Here is a 15840-nt window from a genome sequence, read left to right on the forward strand (position 1 = left end):
GAAGGACTAGGGACAAATACTTAAGAATTCCCCCGAAACAAAAAATGTCTTTTAGATTCCAGAGATTAACCCAGTGATGAACTGTTTTCCTGCACACCATCTGAGGTTAATCTTTTCGTGTGTGTGTGTGTGGTATGTGGGGTGTGTGTGTGTGTGTGTGTGTGTGTGTGAGAGAGAGAGAGATGTGGGGTGTGTGTGTGTGTGTGTGTGTGAGAGAGAGAGAGATGTGGGGTGTGTGTGTGTGTGTGTGTGTGTGTAGATGCATGCATGTATACATGTGTCAGAACCAAGGCTATAGTGAAGTCACAAAGTGAAAAGTGAGGCTAGAACACCATGGATCTGGTATATATCTGATTTTGAATGAATTTTTGGTATGTTCAGAAACATTTTAGAGCTGCACCTTTTGTTACTGCCACATTCAGGTAAGTGACCCCATATGGAGTTGTGACCTCCCTAGGTTTAATAAATTGGGTTTTAAAACATGATGCATAGTAGCCATCACACAGAGGACAGATGGCTCTGGCTCTTCACCAGGGTGGCCACATTCTGTCAGACTCTAGGAACTAAGTGGTCCATCTCGCTCCTTCCCTTTCCCCCACTTCTACTGATGCAGAACACAGTATCTACTCCCTGAGAGCTGTTGGGCTGGACTCTCAGACTCTGAGTCTGGTCTGGTGGCCCCTTCCATGGCTAGCCTTGTCCTTGTACCGGAAGGCCTATCAGCTGCTCCTCCCTCTCCACGCACCTTGAGCTGACAACACAGGACCATGCTTCTTACTGTCTTACTGTAGCCTTGATCCTTTGTAGCTGAAGACTGGGGACCCCTCCATGAAGGAGTTTAGCAGATGCCTAGAGGGATGGGGGAGGCTGCACTGTAAGCAGCTGAATCCCACTGTTAATCCTGTGTCCTAGCCCTGGACTGAGAGGCTGGTACACAGCAGTGTTCAGCAAGGGTTCCACAGAAGGACCAAAGGAAGTGAGTGAGTGAATGAATAAATGAATGCATGAGTGAAGAGCATAAAAATACCTGTAAAGAAGAAAGGAATATACCTCAACTGCCTTCAGGTTTAGTCTCTGGGTCCCTCTTTCATATACTAAGTGGAAAATCCCTGAGGCCCTGTGTAGAGTGGCATATAGATCGAGAGGCCATAAACCAAAGACCTTTGTCCCCGTTCACGGGTTCTGTCTCAGTTCCAAACACATGGGTCCTGCCACTGTCTTATCACTCCTACCCTCTCTTTCTCTGCCCCATAGGCCTGGGAGTTACAGGTGCCACACACTCAGCTCCCCACCCCACCCCCACCACCCCATGGCATGGTTATGAGGAGAGAAAGCCAAGCCAAGTTATGGGACAGATGTGGGAAAGACAGGAGGCCTCCCTCCTGAGGAGCCTGGTTGAAGCCCCGCCCGCTGAGAAAGAGTCCAACGCAATCGTCATTCGCTTCAGGCTTGTTCCCTTCCCAGCTGGGAAGCTGCACTGTTCCAGGACACTCCTATATATAGTAGCTAAGTCCTGTGTGCAGCCCTGTGACTCCTGGCTTACCCTGTTACCTTTGGAGCCACCCTGTATCTCAGTTATCAAGGGAATAGAGACAGAGTACAAGAGGGTCCCTTAGAATCCAATAAGCAATGGAATTCTAAAAGTTTCCAAAATCCTGTATCCTGTCACCACTAAGGTACTTCACTGTGGCTCAGAGACATCTACGCCCATGCTCCTGGAGTGCCTCAGCCCCTCCCACTGTGCTTGCGTTTTCTTTTTTCCTGTCTCTCATGTGTGTATTTGTGTATGTTTGTGTGCACATGCACATTTGTGCGGCCCATGTGGACACCTGAATATGGAGGCCAAATGTTGATAACAGATATCTTCCTTAATTATGTTTCCATCTTGATTCTTTGAGACAGGGACTCTCACTGAAACTGGAGTCTGCTGATTGGCCAGGCTGGTTGTCACGTATTTTTATGTAGGTGCCAGAGATCCCAACACAGGTCCTCCCTACTAACCTGTCTCTGTGGTTCTAGTTTTAATACATTTTAGCTCAGGTTTATACTTGCTTATTCTGAAATCCTTTTCTGCACCAAAGCCAAGGACCTGGCTTTGTGTGAGCAGAGGTCTTTACAAGGTTCCGGTGACTCCCAGGACTGCTGGGAGCGGCAGCACGGAGCTATGCCCCCATGCTGGTTACTGTTGACGGCCACTGTGAGACAGGGCCAAAGAGGACAGAAAGTGGAGCGTGGGTCTTTGTAGCCAGTGTTTGCTTCTTTCTAGGTAGGTTCTTCCTTCCTTTCAGCCCCCAACACTAGATAGGAGAGAAAAAAAGGAAAGAAAGGAAAGGGGGTGGCATCCTTAGACTACTTCCTGCTGGTTAGGGACGTTGAATTCCTTGGGGCAAGTTTGATCTTCACTGTCAGGACATCTGATTTCTTCTTTCTTGAACATGAACTTAACAAACTGCCACCAACAACGGTCCACCTCGCCTCTCCGAGCCCTAGCGTTTATATACCCCCTGAAAAGACCCCAGAATTCCAAATGTCACACAATCGCAGAATCTGCAGCTGGCAAAAATCACACCCCTGCTGGAGCATGAGGCAAATCATAATCACCTGCTGTGAACGATCTGAAGCAGCCCCATAGCCCACACCTGGGATTAAAACGAAAACACTCAATTACAATATTTCTGTGCTTTTTAAACCCAAATCCCAATATTCTCACTACAGGTCTCCAAACTTGAGTGTACATCAAAACCTCTAGGAGAGCCATTCAGACCCAGACCAGAAGCTAGGAGAGATGGCTCAGGGATTTTGAGAGTTTACCGCTCTTGTGGAGGAGCTGAGTTCAGTTCCCAGCACCCACATCAGACAGCTCACACTCATGAGTACCTCTGCTTCCAGAGGATCCAACACCTCTCACCTCCATGGTCACTTGGACATGTGTACAAACCCTTATGCAAATAAATGTGATTAAAAATAAAAGTATATCTTAAAAACAAAGAACAAAACTCCCACATCACCAGACCCAGTCCCACTGTGTTGGGTTTCAAAGGTCTGAGCTGAGACTACAGAGCATGCCTTTGACCAAGTTCCCAGGTGAAGCTGAACCTGTGGGTTTGGGTCACACTGACAATCTCTGGTATAGAACAGAAAGTGCTAATCTGCTCTGAAGTCCATGTTTGACCCAGATAACCTGCAATGGGCCGATACCCTGATAGGGTCATAGTATCGTGGCATTATTAGTTAGTGGTGAGACAGGGAGTGGGGTCTTATTGGAGGATATAAGTCACTAAAACATGACTTTGGGGACTATATCTTGCTCTGACTCTTTCCTTTATTCCGTTTTTCCCCCCTGCCGTCTGTCTGCCATATTGTGAACTGTTGTATTCTTCCACCCCCTCTCTGCCATGATGTACTGAGACCTCTGATACCATAAAACCAAGTAAAGTCTTCCCCGTTTGTTTTCCTTGGTATTTGGTTACCATGAAGTGAAACCATTTGACACAACAATGGACAAACACTAAATGTTCAACCCTTCATAACTGGGACAAAAACCTCAGACTTTGGAAGTTCAGAGGTCATCTCTGCTCTGTGTAATGTATAAGGAATGACACCCTTTGGCTTTCCTGCGCACACGCGTAGGGATAGGGAACCCTTGGGTGGGGTTGGACATGCGTGGTTCACAAATTAGATCAATTTATAGAGTTACATTTGGGAAACAAGCCCCTGAAGTGCTGCATTAAGTCTACCAGGAGGCGCTGCTGGAGAAGCTGAAATAGGATTCAGCAACTGGGTAACCAAGGCCAACGCTCGCCCTCTAGTGGTCAAGAGTCCAAAGTGCAGCGAGGGCCTTGCTGGTTGGCTGGCCTCGGGCTTGCTCAGAGTAGGTACCAAAGACTAGACCAGTAGTGGCACTCTGGTATCTTTTGGTTTAAGAAACATTTCTTTTTTTTTTTTTTTTTTTTTTTTTTTTTTTAAAGATTTATTTATTTATTATATGTAAGTACACTGTAGCTGTCTTCAGTCACTCCAGAAGAGGGCGCCAGATCTCGTTACGGATGGTTGTGAGCCACCATGTGGTTGCTGGGATTTGAACTCTGGACCTTCGGAAGAGCAGTCAGGTGCTCTTACCCACTGAGCCATCTCACCAGCCCTAAGAAACATTTCTATAAATACCTAGTCTTTCCAGAGTCAAGATCTCTTTTTAGAGCTCTTCTCCCCGCACCTCTCCTTTAGAGGGACAGGAACACAGGATGATGCCCGGGGCTTACCTCATTCCTGTCCTTGTCCACAGTCCTGTTCGCAGCTCTCAGCCCTGGCTCTGCATCGCTGCAGCTGCTTCTTCTCAGAGCCCTCCTGAGCCTCTTCATCAGACTAGGTTGGCTCCCCAGGCAGCTCTGTACGCCACCATCTTGGATCTCGGCGCTCTGTGAGACCTCTCCCAGCCTCTTCTCAGCAGGGATTTTCAAACCTCCCTGAGGTCCAGCTGGGTGGCCAGACACAAGCAGGCAACCTGTTTAGTGCAGCCCACCCCTCTCCACAACCAGCCTAACGGTGGTTAGCTCTCCCACGACGTAATGGCCCTGAGATGCCGGGGGCTTGCTTTTGGCCTCATTCCTACCCCTACCTGACTCCCTCCACGAGTCTCCTTACATGCTATGGTGAGCAGACTGTACGTGTATCATCCTTTAAATTATAGGTTCAATCCCATATCTATTCCTTGTGTGTGAATGTGGGGGTGCACACATGGGGTCAGAGAACAGTTTGCCGAGTCAGTTCTCCCCTTCTGCCCTGTGGATCTGAGGGATTGCTTCGGGTGAGTCAGGTTTAGCAGCAGGTCCCTTTATCCACTGAGCCACCTTGCTGGCCCCTAAGTGCATTCTCTTTATACTTCACTATGCAGTGATGGTTGGTTCTTAGTCTGCCAAGTTTCCCTTCCTTTCTTTCTTTTCTCGGTACTGATGATGGAACCCAGGACGGTATGCAACAGATATGTGCAAACTACACTCTAACCCTGATTCTCTTTTTTTGTTTTAAGACATCTGATCCTCCTGCCTCTACTTCCCTAGTGCTGAGAGTATAGGTGTCGTATGGCACCATATTCCAGTTTGTGTGGTGCTAAGGGAGGAACCCAGGACTTCATGCATGCTAGGCTAGCACACAGCCAGCTAAGCCACATCCTCACCCCCCAAGCTCCCTCTTAGATCTCTGTTCTACTTATCTCTGTTGCCCCGGTGCCAGAGCAGCCACAGGCAGCATGCGAGGGTGTGTCTATGTGCTAATTCTCAGATTAGCATAAGTTTTACATAATTATCCAGTAGAACCCACACTTCCACCTTTGACATTTGATCATTATCTGACTATATAAGATAATCTTCATTTTTTAAAAACTTAATTCAATTTTTTTTACTTATTTACTTTACGTCCGCCCACTGCCCCCTTCCCAGTCACCCCTCCCACAGCCCTTCCCCCATCCCATCTTCCCTTCTATGAGTGGGTGGACCCCCTCCCCCTTGGGTATCCTCCCACACTGGCTTCCTCTCCCACTGAGGCCAGACAAGGCAGCCCAGCTAGAACATATCCCACGCTTCTGCTCATATGTCCTATGGTCCTAAGCCCAACCCATGTGTGTTCTTTGGTTGGTGGTTCCGTCTGAGAGCCCCAAGGGTCCAGATTAGTTGACTCTGTTGGTCTTCCTGTGGTGTTCCTGTCCCCTTAGGGGGCCACAATTATTCCTCTTAATCTTCCATAAGAGTCCCCAAGCTCCATCCACTGTTTGGCTGTGGGTGTCTGTATCTGTCTGAGTCAGTTGCTGGGTAGAGCCTCTCAGAGGACAACTTCTCCTGTCTGTATGGTTCAGGGGTCTGATGAAGGTGGAGGAGAGGTGGTAGGGAAATATGATCTCCATTCTTAAAGCTGGACACTTAACCACCCAACCAACTACATAATCATTATTATAATTACAGACACTCCATGGTGTGCTAGATGCTTAGATGTAATGTTTGATAATAAGGTATAGTCAACCCGTTTCAACATAACTTTCATCGTTTGATGGGGTCATGACCTCAAATTCACTGTGTAGTTGAGGAAGATCTTGCTTTGTTTTATTTTATTTTTTATTTTTTTAGCTCCCTGCCTTCGTTTCCCGAGTACTGGGATTGCATGTGTATACCATCACACTTGGGCATATCTGTGGTTCTCAACCTTCCTAATGCTGTGACCCTCTATTACAGTTTCTCATGTTGTGGTGACCCCCAACCGTAAGATTATTTTGTTGTTACTTCATAACTGTAATTCTCTACTTTATGAACCATAATATAAATATCTGATATTCAGAATGGTCTTAGGTGACCCCCATGAAAGAGTCTCTCGATCCCAAAAGGGTCACAAGAACCACTGGTTTATAGTGTTAGAGACTGAACCTGGGGCTTTGTGAATGATAGACAAGCATTCTACTAACTGAGCCACACCATTATGTTGGGGTCCTTGAGTCAGGAGTGTGTGTCTTTTGAAAGGGACAGAACTGAGGAAGGCAAAAAGGAGGTTAAGCTGTGTAGGAAGCCGCCCTCACATTTGCCATTATAAGATGGCGCTGACAGCTGTGTTCTAAGTAGTAAACATAATCTGCACACGTGCAGGGGCAGTTTTCCCGCCATGTGTTCTGCCTTTCTCGTGATGACAACTGGGCCGATGGGCTGCAGCCAATCAGGGAGTAATACGTCCTAGGCAGAGGATAATTCTCCTTAAAAGGGACGGGATTTTGCCATTCTTTCTCTTGCTTTCTTGTTCTTGTTCTTTTTCTTGCTTTCTTGCTCTCTCTTGCTTTCTTGTTCTTGTTCTTTTTCTTGCTTTCTTGTTCTTGTTCTTTTTCTCTCTCTTGCTCTTGCACTCTTGCTTTCTTGTTCTTTTTCTTGCTTTCTTGCTCTCTCTTGCTCTTGCTCTCTTGCACTCTTGCTCTCTTGCTCTCTTGCTCTCTGGCTCCTGAAGATGTAAGCAATAAAGCTTTGCCGCAGAAGATTCCGGTTTGTTGTGTTCTTCCTGGCCGGTCGCGAACGCGTCTAAGAAAGCTGGGCGTGGTGGCACACACCTTTAATCCCAGCACTCGGGAGGCAGAGGCAGGCGGATTTCTGAGTTTTGGCTATACAGAGCAACCCTGTCTTGAAAAAAAACAAAAACAAAAACCAACAACAACAACAAACAGAGGTTAAAATTTTATATTCATTCATCCTTTCACGAATCCACCTATCCACCCATCCATCCATCCACCCATCCATCCATCCATCCACTCATCCATCCATCCATCCATCCATCCACTCATCCATCCATCCATCCATCCACCCATCCATCAAACATATATTTCCTAGGGATCTAAGTCTGATGACTGAAGGTACAGGACTAGGTTGCTGTTTCCAAGGGCCTCAAGCTGGCTGGTTCCTTAAAGAGAAAGTGGTCTTCTTTGCTAATTGCACCTTGGTATGCAGATCTCAGTAATAGAAAAGTGTCCATGGGGGCGCATGTCAGCCACTGTAACTGCTGCAGTGGCCAGCTCTACCCTATGGGGGTGGGGGTGCGGAACCAGGCCACAAAATCCCACCAATTCCAAGCCACCCTAGAAAGCTCTATCCCCAAAGAAACCGTATCTAAAGTCTTCCTCCTGCTTAGTTCTTTGCTGCTTCTCAATGAGCAGAGGCAGCCATCCTCCTAGATTTCCCCTCCCAATAAGTCTCTTGTGTGAGGCTTGTTGTGTGGGGTGACTTTGTGGTATTCCTTGGCTTCTGACTGCCAGGATATCTTTCCCTTCAGAGCTGTAATATTTGCATTGAGAACATTTTCTCGCTCAGAACTGTAATACTCTTATGAGGGAAACTTTTACTCTCCGAGCTGACACACGTACATTGGGGATTTCTGGTTAGAGCTGAAAACTTTCCCCTCAGAGCTGTAACACCCACAGTGCTTGGGTAGGAGAAGGATCTTTGGATGAGGGACAGTTGGGGCCCGTCCTCAAGAATGTCAAAGCTTGGTGCAGAGTTGGGGTGGAGCAGAAGGAGGTGACCCAGAGAAACAGATTCTTTGGGTCTCCCATCAGCCAGGTGATGGAGTCTCAGATTAAGATTTTCCCTGAAAAGGGCCTGGAGAGATGGCTCAGTGGGTAAGAGCACTGACTGCTCTTCCGAAGGTCCTGAGTTCAAATCCCAGCAATCACATCGTGGCTCACAAACACCTGTAATGAGATCTGCTGTCCTCTTCTGGCACGTCTGAAGACAGCTACAGTCTACTTATGTATAATAATAAATAAATCTTTGGGCCTGAGAAAGCAGAGTTAATCGGAGTGAGCAGGGCTAATTGGAATGAGCAGAGATCCTAAAAATTCAATTCCCAACAACCACATGAAGGCTCACAACCATCTGCACAGCTACAGTGTACTAATATACATAAAATCAATCAATCAATCAATCAATCAATCTTTTTTTTAACGAAATTTTCCTGAAAAGCCAAGGACGCAGCAGGAATTTGTCCTCACAGCCCCTTTTTCAGCTGGTAAAAGAAGAGCTTCTGTACTTTAGCCTGGCTACAGGATTGAGCAAGTTCGAACTGCACAGGAATCTTTAGATGGTGTTGTAGTTCTCCATCTGACCTCCAGAGGGCGCGCCGGTGCTCCCTTTAAAAGTTTTTGTATTTATAATCAAAGAGGATAAAAGTTATTACAGACTCCCTTGAAAGTAAAGTTTCAATGGTTGTCTTCCTCTGGCTCCTGCTTTCTCTACTCTCACTGCCACAACCAGAGGGACTTTGGCTCACAGTTCCAGACGTTTCCATTCATAGTGATTTGATCCTGTTTCTTTTGGGGACACATCATAGCGGAGGAGAGGAAAGAGAGCTGAAGAGGAGAGAAGAGAAGAGGGGAATGGAGCTGGGAATCTCAATAGCCTCGTCAGAGGCACAGTCCCAAATGGCCTAATATCCTTCTGTGAGGTCCCAATCCCTAAGGCTCCACCGCTTCCTAATAGCGCCGTGTGTTGACCAAGCCTTCAACATGTTGTATATACATTTTATCCCTCAGATACAATGTGTATGCACATATAGCACTAATTAACGATTCACATGCTTAAGACAATGGGAAAGTGTGTCGATGTGCACTGATTGCTTTGAAAAGCATGAAAGTACCTTCAGCTTGCTGGAACGACAGCGGGACAGATAAGAGTTTGGTAGATGATGACACACCTGGGTTGAAAAGATAAGAATCCACGGAGTGGACACATGGCTGCTCACTGCAGAGTTACTACTACTTTTCTGGGCATTTGAAACATTTTATAATAAAACGGTCTCAATTAGGGCTGGGGACATGGCTCTGCTGGTGAAGTGTCTTGCCAGAGGACCTGAGTTGGAGCCTTCAGAGCCCATGTTAAGTTGTGTGTGAGCCTTGGGGGTAGGGTGCACACACCTTTAATCCCAGCACTCAGGAGGCAGATGCAAGTGGATCTCTGAGTTCAAGGCCAACCTGGTCTACAGAGCAAGTTCCAGGACAGCCAGGGCTCTCTAGAGACCCAAATTCTGTGAGTGTCACTGCAGTGGTGGTTCACGTTGGTAACCCCGGCTCACAAGGGGACCCCACTGATCAGAGACAAAGTGTGGAACAGCTGGAACAAGGCTTTATGCCCAGTTCCTCAGACCCCTTGTGGCTCTCCACTGGAGCATAGCTTCCTCTCCTCAGAGCTCTGAAGATGTTCCCAGATGACTCACAGTCTGCACACACGAGCCCTTCCAGTTCCTTTCTAAGCATCTGAGTCCTGAGTCCTGGTGGTGTGCCCTGAAGGCCTGCTTCCTCTAACACTGACCATTTATTTTGGTTCACTGACTGCCACATCCGGCCCTGAGTGGGTAGGAACGCCCACTCTCACCGGCCCCAGAGGGTGCTTGGTAACTCTCTCTCTCTTTCCCTTTCTCTCTCTCTCTCTCTCCACACACACACACACACACACACACACACACACACACTCTCTCTCTCTCTACACACACACACACACTCTCTTTCTCTCTCTCTCTCCATCTCTGCCTACACACACACACTCTCTCTCTCTTCACACACACACACACACACACACACACACACACACATACACACACACACACACACACACACACACACACACGATCTTGGGGATGGGAAAACATCTTGCTTGCTGCTCCTGGGCACAGTTAGACTTTGAGAGCAGGGCTGGACCCAAGAGTCTGAAGGGAGAGTCCTGAAGTCTAACAGGAAGGCGGCGTTCAGCTCTGAGGGAGAAGGATTGAGAGGGAGTCCATGAAGAAGGCCACTGTCAAACTTTTATTTTCACTGAAGTAGCAAAATATTAATCTTGTCTTCTACATTATGAAAATAAAACCATTCTTAAAATGATACTCAAGTGAGCAAAGACATGTTAACATTTAATACAGTAAAATTCAAAGTCATTATCACCCTCATCCTGAGTTGGAGGCCAGCCTGGGCTACGCCAGGCTCTGTCTCAAAACCCCAAACAAACAAGAAATCCATTTGCAATAATCCTGTTGTTTATTAACAACAACAACAACAACAATGATGACGACAACAAACAGGTCCCAGTCTAGAGTCCTCCTGACAGAAATGCTAAAGGTTGGCAAGGGCTTGAGCGGAGTTCTGTCCACAGCAGGCTGGAGCAAACACTATAAAACAACAGAGGGTCATTGCGAGGCTCTGAGCTGCCCAAGTGGCAAAGGTTGCTGCCACTGCTTTATTGCAACACAGATGGCAAGAACAGTGAGTTTCTACAACCAGGGAAGTGAAGGGTCACCGGAAGGGGCGGGGCACACAGACTACTCTTTATGGAGTCTTCATTCCTGGCTGTTGTGATGGAAACTGCACACACATTACCAGCCACCTTGCAAGACTCGTGAAATGCATCCTGTACCACAGACAGGAGATGACAGGAATCCACCTCATGGTGGTACAAGCAACCAGAAGTTCAGTGTGGTTATGTCAAAAGGGCAGTCTGATCGGAGCCTTTCTCATGAAGAATGTTGTGGGTCTCAGACAGCTTATATTTTCAAAAAAAAAAGGTGGCAGCAGGTCCCCTATCACATAGGCCTGTCCTATAATGTGACTTTGGCATTTCTCCAATCAAGGGTTGGGGAGTGTACTATAGAGGTACTTCTGCATTAAGAGTATTGGGAGATCTTCCAGAGGACCAGATTCAACTCCCAGCACCTACACGGCAGCTCACAAAACATCTGTAACTCTAGTTCTAGGGGTGCCCAATGCCCTCAGCTAGCCTCTGTGGGCACCAGGCATGCAGACATTTGACACACATACACGCAACCAAAACACACACGTAAAAAAATAAAACTAATTAAAAAAATTTTTGAAGCAGGAAATGGTGGCACAAGCTTGTAATCCTAGTGTGGGTGTGGTGACTAATTTTATGGCAACTTGATTCCAGCTATTGTCTCTTTGGAAGAGAGAAGGTCAGTTGAGAAAGTGCACCCATCAGATTGGCCTGTGGGCAAGCTATGGTACATTTTTCTTGATTAATGATGCTGTGGGAGGGCCCAACTCAGTGTGGCAATGCTGCCTATGGGCTGGTCGTCCTGGGTGAAATAAGAAAACAGGCTGAGCAAGCCAACAGGAGCAAGTCTGCCAGGAAGCAGCATCCCTCCACACTCTGCATATGTTTCTGACTCAAGCTCCTGGTTTCCCTTGGTGATAGATAGACTTATAAGCTGTGTGGTGAAATGAACACTTTCCTCCCTGTCTTAGTTAGTGTTTTACTGATGTGAACAGACACCACGGCCAAGGCAACTCTTTAAGGACAACATTTAATTGGGGATGGCTTACAGGTTCAGGGGTTCAATACAGTATCATCAAGGCAGGAGCATGGCAGCATCCAGGCAGACATGGTGCAGGAGGAGCAGAGAGTTCTACATCTTCATCTGAAGGCTGCTAGGAGAAGACTGGCTCCCAAGTGTTAGGAGGAGGGTCTCATTGCCCACCCCTACAGTCACACACTTTCTCTGACAAGGCTACGCCAACAAGGCCACACCTTCTAACAGTGCCATTTCCTGGGCTAAGCACATTCAAACCACCACACTGCCCAAGCTGCTTTTGGTTATGGTGTTTTTAATCACAGCAATAGAAAGCCTAACTAAGAGAGTTGGTGAGAGGGGCAGGGATGGAGAAGTGACTGAAGCTTGCTATCTAACCATCCCACCTGAATCACTGTGTTCCAGGCCAGTGAGAGACTCTGTCTCAAAATACAAGGTGGACAGTGGCCTGAAGAAGGACACCTGAAGTTGGCTGCTGGCCTCTATATACATGTGCACACAAGCAGACGTGAACATTCACATGCACATGCATCCACACTCCACACACAGAGGTGTTGCCTGGATCTCTGAGCATACTGCATGGGAATTCAGCCACCATGCTGTGAGAAAGCTTATGTCATATGAAGGGACATGGGTAGGTGTCTGGCTACTGCTAGAGTCACCCATTACCTAGTGGACTTGGATATGGGAAGTTCAGTGAAACTTGGGCATGGTTCAAACCTGGGCCATCACCTAACTGCAGCGACATGAGCCCCTAGCCAAGACAGGGACCAATTCTAGAACCACGTAGACAAGGAAACATTGGTATTTTAATATACTAATCTTAGGGGACTTCAGGTAGGCAGGGGTAGATAACTAAGGCTCTCCGCCTTTTTGAGACAGGTTCTCATGTAGCTCAGGCTGACCTTGAACTCACTATGTAACCAAGGACAACCTTGAAATTCTGATCCTCCTGCCTTCACCTCCCACGAAGTTGGGACTGCACAGATGCACCACCACTTCCGCAGGTTGGAAGTTTGCATGGGTCCCAGTGGGCGAATGTCTAGGATAACAGGATTATTTCCTCCCGGCATCTCCAGGAGGATGGTTTCTTTGATGTCTCCAGGAGCTTCCATGAGCTTTGTCTTGTGACTTCTGTCTTCAGCGACAGCTGCAGCTGACTGAGTTGTTCTCATATTGGTCCTTCCACACTGGTTTTTTTACTTTGCTACTTCCACACCCTGTGACTATAACTGGCCCTTCTGGACTATAAAAACTTAGTCAATTAATAGCTTTATTTCCATCTGCATTCTTAGTCTGGGGATGAGAACAGAAACATCTTTAGGGAGACTACTATTCTGTTGACCATGGACTTTGAAAAAAAATCCTGTTTGTTCTTTCTCCCTCCTCCCTTCTTCCCTCTGAGGACCTGTGGTATTCCCGAGTCTGCGCTGAGCTATGGTGAGGGGCAGCCTCCCAGAACTACTTTTTGGCAGGGTCATGCAATCATGACGCCCTCTGTTACGTTGCCCAAATTTACATCTAACAAAAGCTGGTTATGGTGGTATATGCTCTTAATCCCAGTGCTGGAGACGTGGGGACAGGAGGGTCCTCAGGGATCATCAACCAGCTGAACCTGTGACAATCCCTGATTCAGAAAAGGTGGAGAATGACTGAGAAAGATACCAGAGGTTGACCCCTGACCTCCACATGAGCATGCATATACATACACGTGGACACTCACACAACACACACACACACACACAGTGGGGAAAAGGGAGTCATTATGAGTGAAAAGCAGCAGGAAGGGATGGCACCAAGCTGGGGTGATGGTGTTTGTCTGACGTTTCCTGTTGCTGTGATAAAACACCTGACAGAAGCAACGAATGGGAGAAGAGTTTATTTGGCTCATAATTCCAATTTACAGTTTACACCACTGAGGGAAAGTCAAGGCAGCAGGAACTTGAAGCAGTTAGTCGCACTGCATGCACAGGAAAGAGCTGAATGCGACAAAGAATGCATGCACGCAGGCGCTCAGCTCACTTCTCTACTCTTAGACAATCCAGTCTCCCAGCCTATAGGCTGGTACCACCAACAGTGGACAAGTCTCCTAGGTCAATTAAAATAATCAGCGCACACCTCCTCAGACAGGCCCAGCTCTAATCCAGACAGATCCCTCACTGAGACTCTCTTGCCATTCTAGATTGTGTGGTGTTGCCAATTAAACCATCACAGTGCTGCTGTCCAACCAACTCCAAAGGCCCACCCATGGAGAATCACACTGATCCACCTGTTCCTAGCTCACAGGTGTCCGTCCAGCTGCTGACGGTTCTGTCCGGCTGTCCTGGGACCAGCTGGAGGTAACTCTACGTTGCAGGTTAGTGTCCAGTGTATCCTGTCTCTCGGTGCACTCAGCAGCAGCGGCTGCTCACACATGCTCTCACTGTGGGTGCTCTGGAGCTGTACCACCCTCAGCTGTTCCCACTCTCATGTGGTCTCTGGACTCCTGCCTCTCTCCCCCAATATGTCCTCTGGTCACTGTGCTAGGTCCACACCTTCGATCCAGGTGGCTCATGTCTCCACCCGACCCTCACTGGATTCTCCCTTTCAAGTCTCACAGCAATCCTCTGTGAGCAGTCATCCACGACTCTCTTATCTGCACACAGTCGCCGTCCTCAAACGTCACAGAGAAGTCACGGAAGTCGCTTAAGCTGTGCACTGACCTAAGTAGCAAGGCAAAGTCTTTCGCTGTCCCCTTCAGATACAATGCCTGACACAGAGCCCAAAGGCAAAGTTCTGGGAAAGCCTACCTCCCTGGTGACTTCTCTGGGCTCATTCTCAAGGGCAGCATCTGTCATTTCCACACCTGTAATCATCTGGCTGTCTAAGCCATCATTCTAACTGGACTTCAGTAACCCAGTCACTCCTGTGGCCTTCTCTTCACCCTTCTGTGGCCTTTGTGACACAATATCCTGCTTAGTACTGCTTAAAAATATTTATTTTTTATTATTTAAAAAATTATGTGTAGGTGTGTGTGTGTGTGTGTCTGTGTGTGGATATGAACGTGTGAGTGTAGATGCCCCGAGACCAGAGCCATCCGGTCACACTCCCCCAACCCCCGGATCTGGAATTACAGATGGTTGTGAGCCATCTGACATGGGTACTGGGAAGAACACTTGTGTCCTCTGCAAGGCCAGTGGGTGCTTTTCATTGCTAAGCCATCTCTTTTGTCTATGGCTCCTTGTTTGCGCAAAAGTTGGGGTCAGAGGACAGCCTCAACCTTTTGCCATTTTGGGTACAGAGTCTCTTGTTTTCCCCGTGTACTGGAGGCTGGCCGGCCTGAGCACTTCCAGGGATCCTCAGGTCTCTGCTCCCATTTTCCTGTATGAGCGCTGGGATTGAGGAGGTGGGCTACTGCCCAAGGGCTTTTTCTTTTTCTTTTTTTTTAAAATTATTTATTTTATGTATATGAATACATTGTAGCTGTCTTCAGACACTCCAGAAGAGGGCATCAGATCCTATTACAGATGGTTGTGAGCCACCATGTGGTTGCTGGGAATTGAACTCAGGACCTCCAGAAGAGCAGTCAGTGCTCTTAACCACTGAGCCATCTCTCCAGCTCCTGCCCCAGTTTCATATGGGCTCTGAGGAGTTGAGCTTGGGTCCCTGAGCTTATCTGCTGGTCTCTTCCCCATCCTCCAGCCCTCAGCTCAGAAACTGAGGCTCCCTGAAGTGACAGGGTTTGCCCCATGTCTCATTGACTTGGGTCACTGCCCAGCTAAAGACCCCTGACTTGCTGTTCAGTGACACTTTCCATGTTCCTTTGAGATGCTTGTCCCAAGACTTCTGGATCGTGGAACCACTTCGGTGTAGAGAGGACATGTTTGAACAACCCACATTTGATTGTTCTGGAGTTCTGCCAGGGTGAGGCACAACGAACGCTATGGCACCAGGCCAGGACCTAAGTTACTGTGGAAGCCCAGAAGAGCCCCCAAGGGGAAGGTCTGCTGACTTCTCAGAACACCAGGTAAATGT

At 47.7% G+C, this 15840-nt stretch overlaps 1 long non-coding RNA gene across 1 annotated transcript; it reads left to right on the top strand.

Annotated features, from left to right (window-relative positions):
* The first annotated feature begins 266 nt into the window (after positions 1 to 266).
* Positions 267 to 15826, top strand: Gm41938. The gene is made up of 3 exons (XR_878466.1): positions 267 to 422; positions 14009 to 14182; positions 15634 to 15826. It is a non-coding gene; the product is annotated as a predicted gene, 41938 (long non-coding RNA).
* The last annotated feature ends 14 nt before the right edge of the window (positions 15827 to 15840 follow it).

The sequence above is a fragment of the Mus musculus genome, chromosome 1 (assembly GCF_000001635.26).
Source record: "Mus musculus strain C57BL/6J chromosome 1, GRCm38.p6 C57BL/6J".
Lineage (NCBI taxonomy): Eukaryota > Metazoa > Chordata > Mammalia > Rodentia > Muridae > Mus > Mus musculus.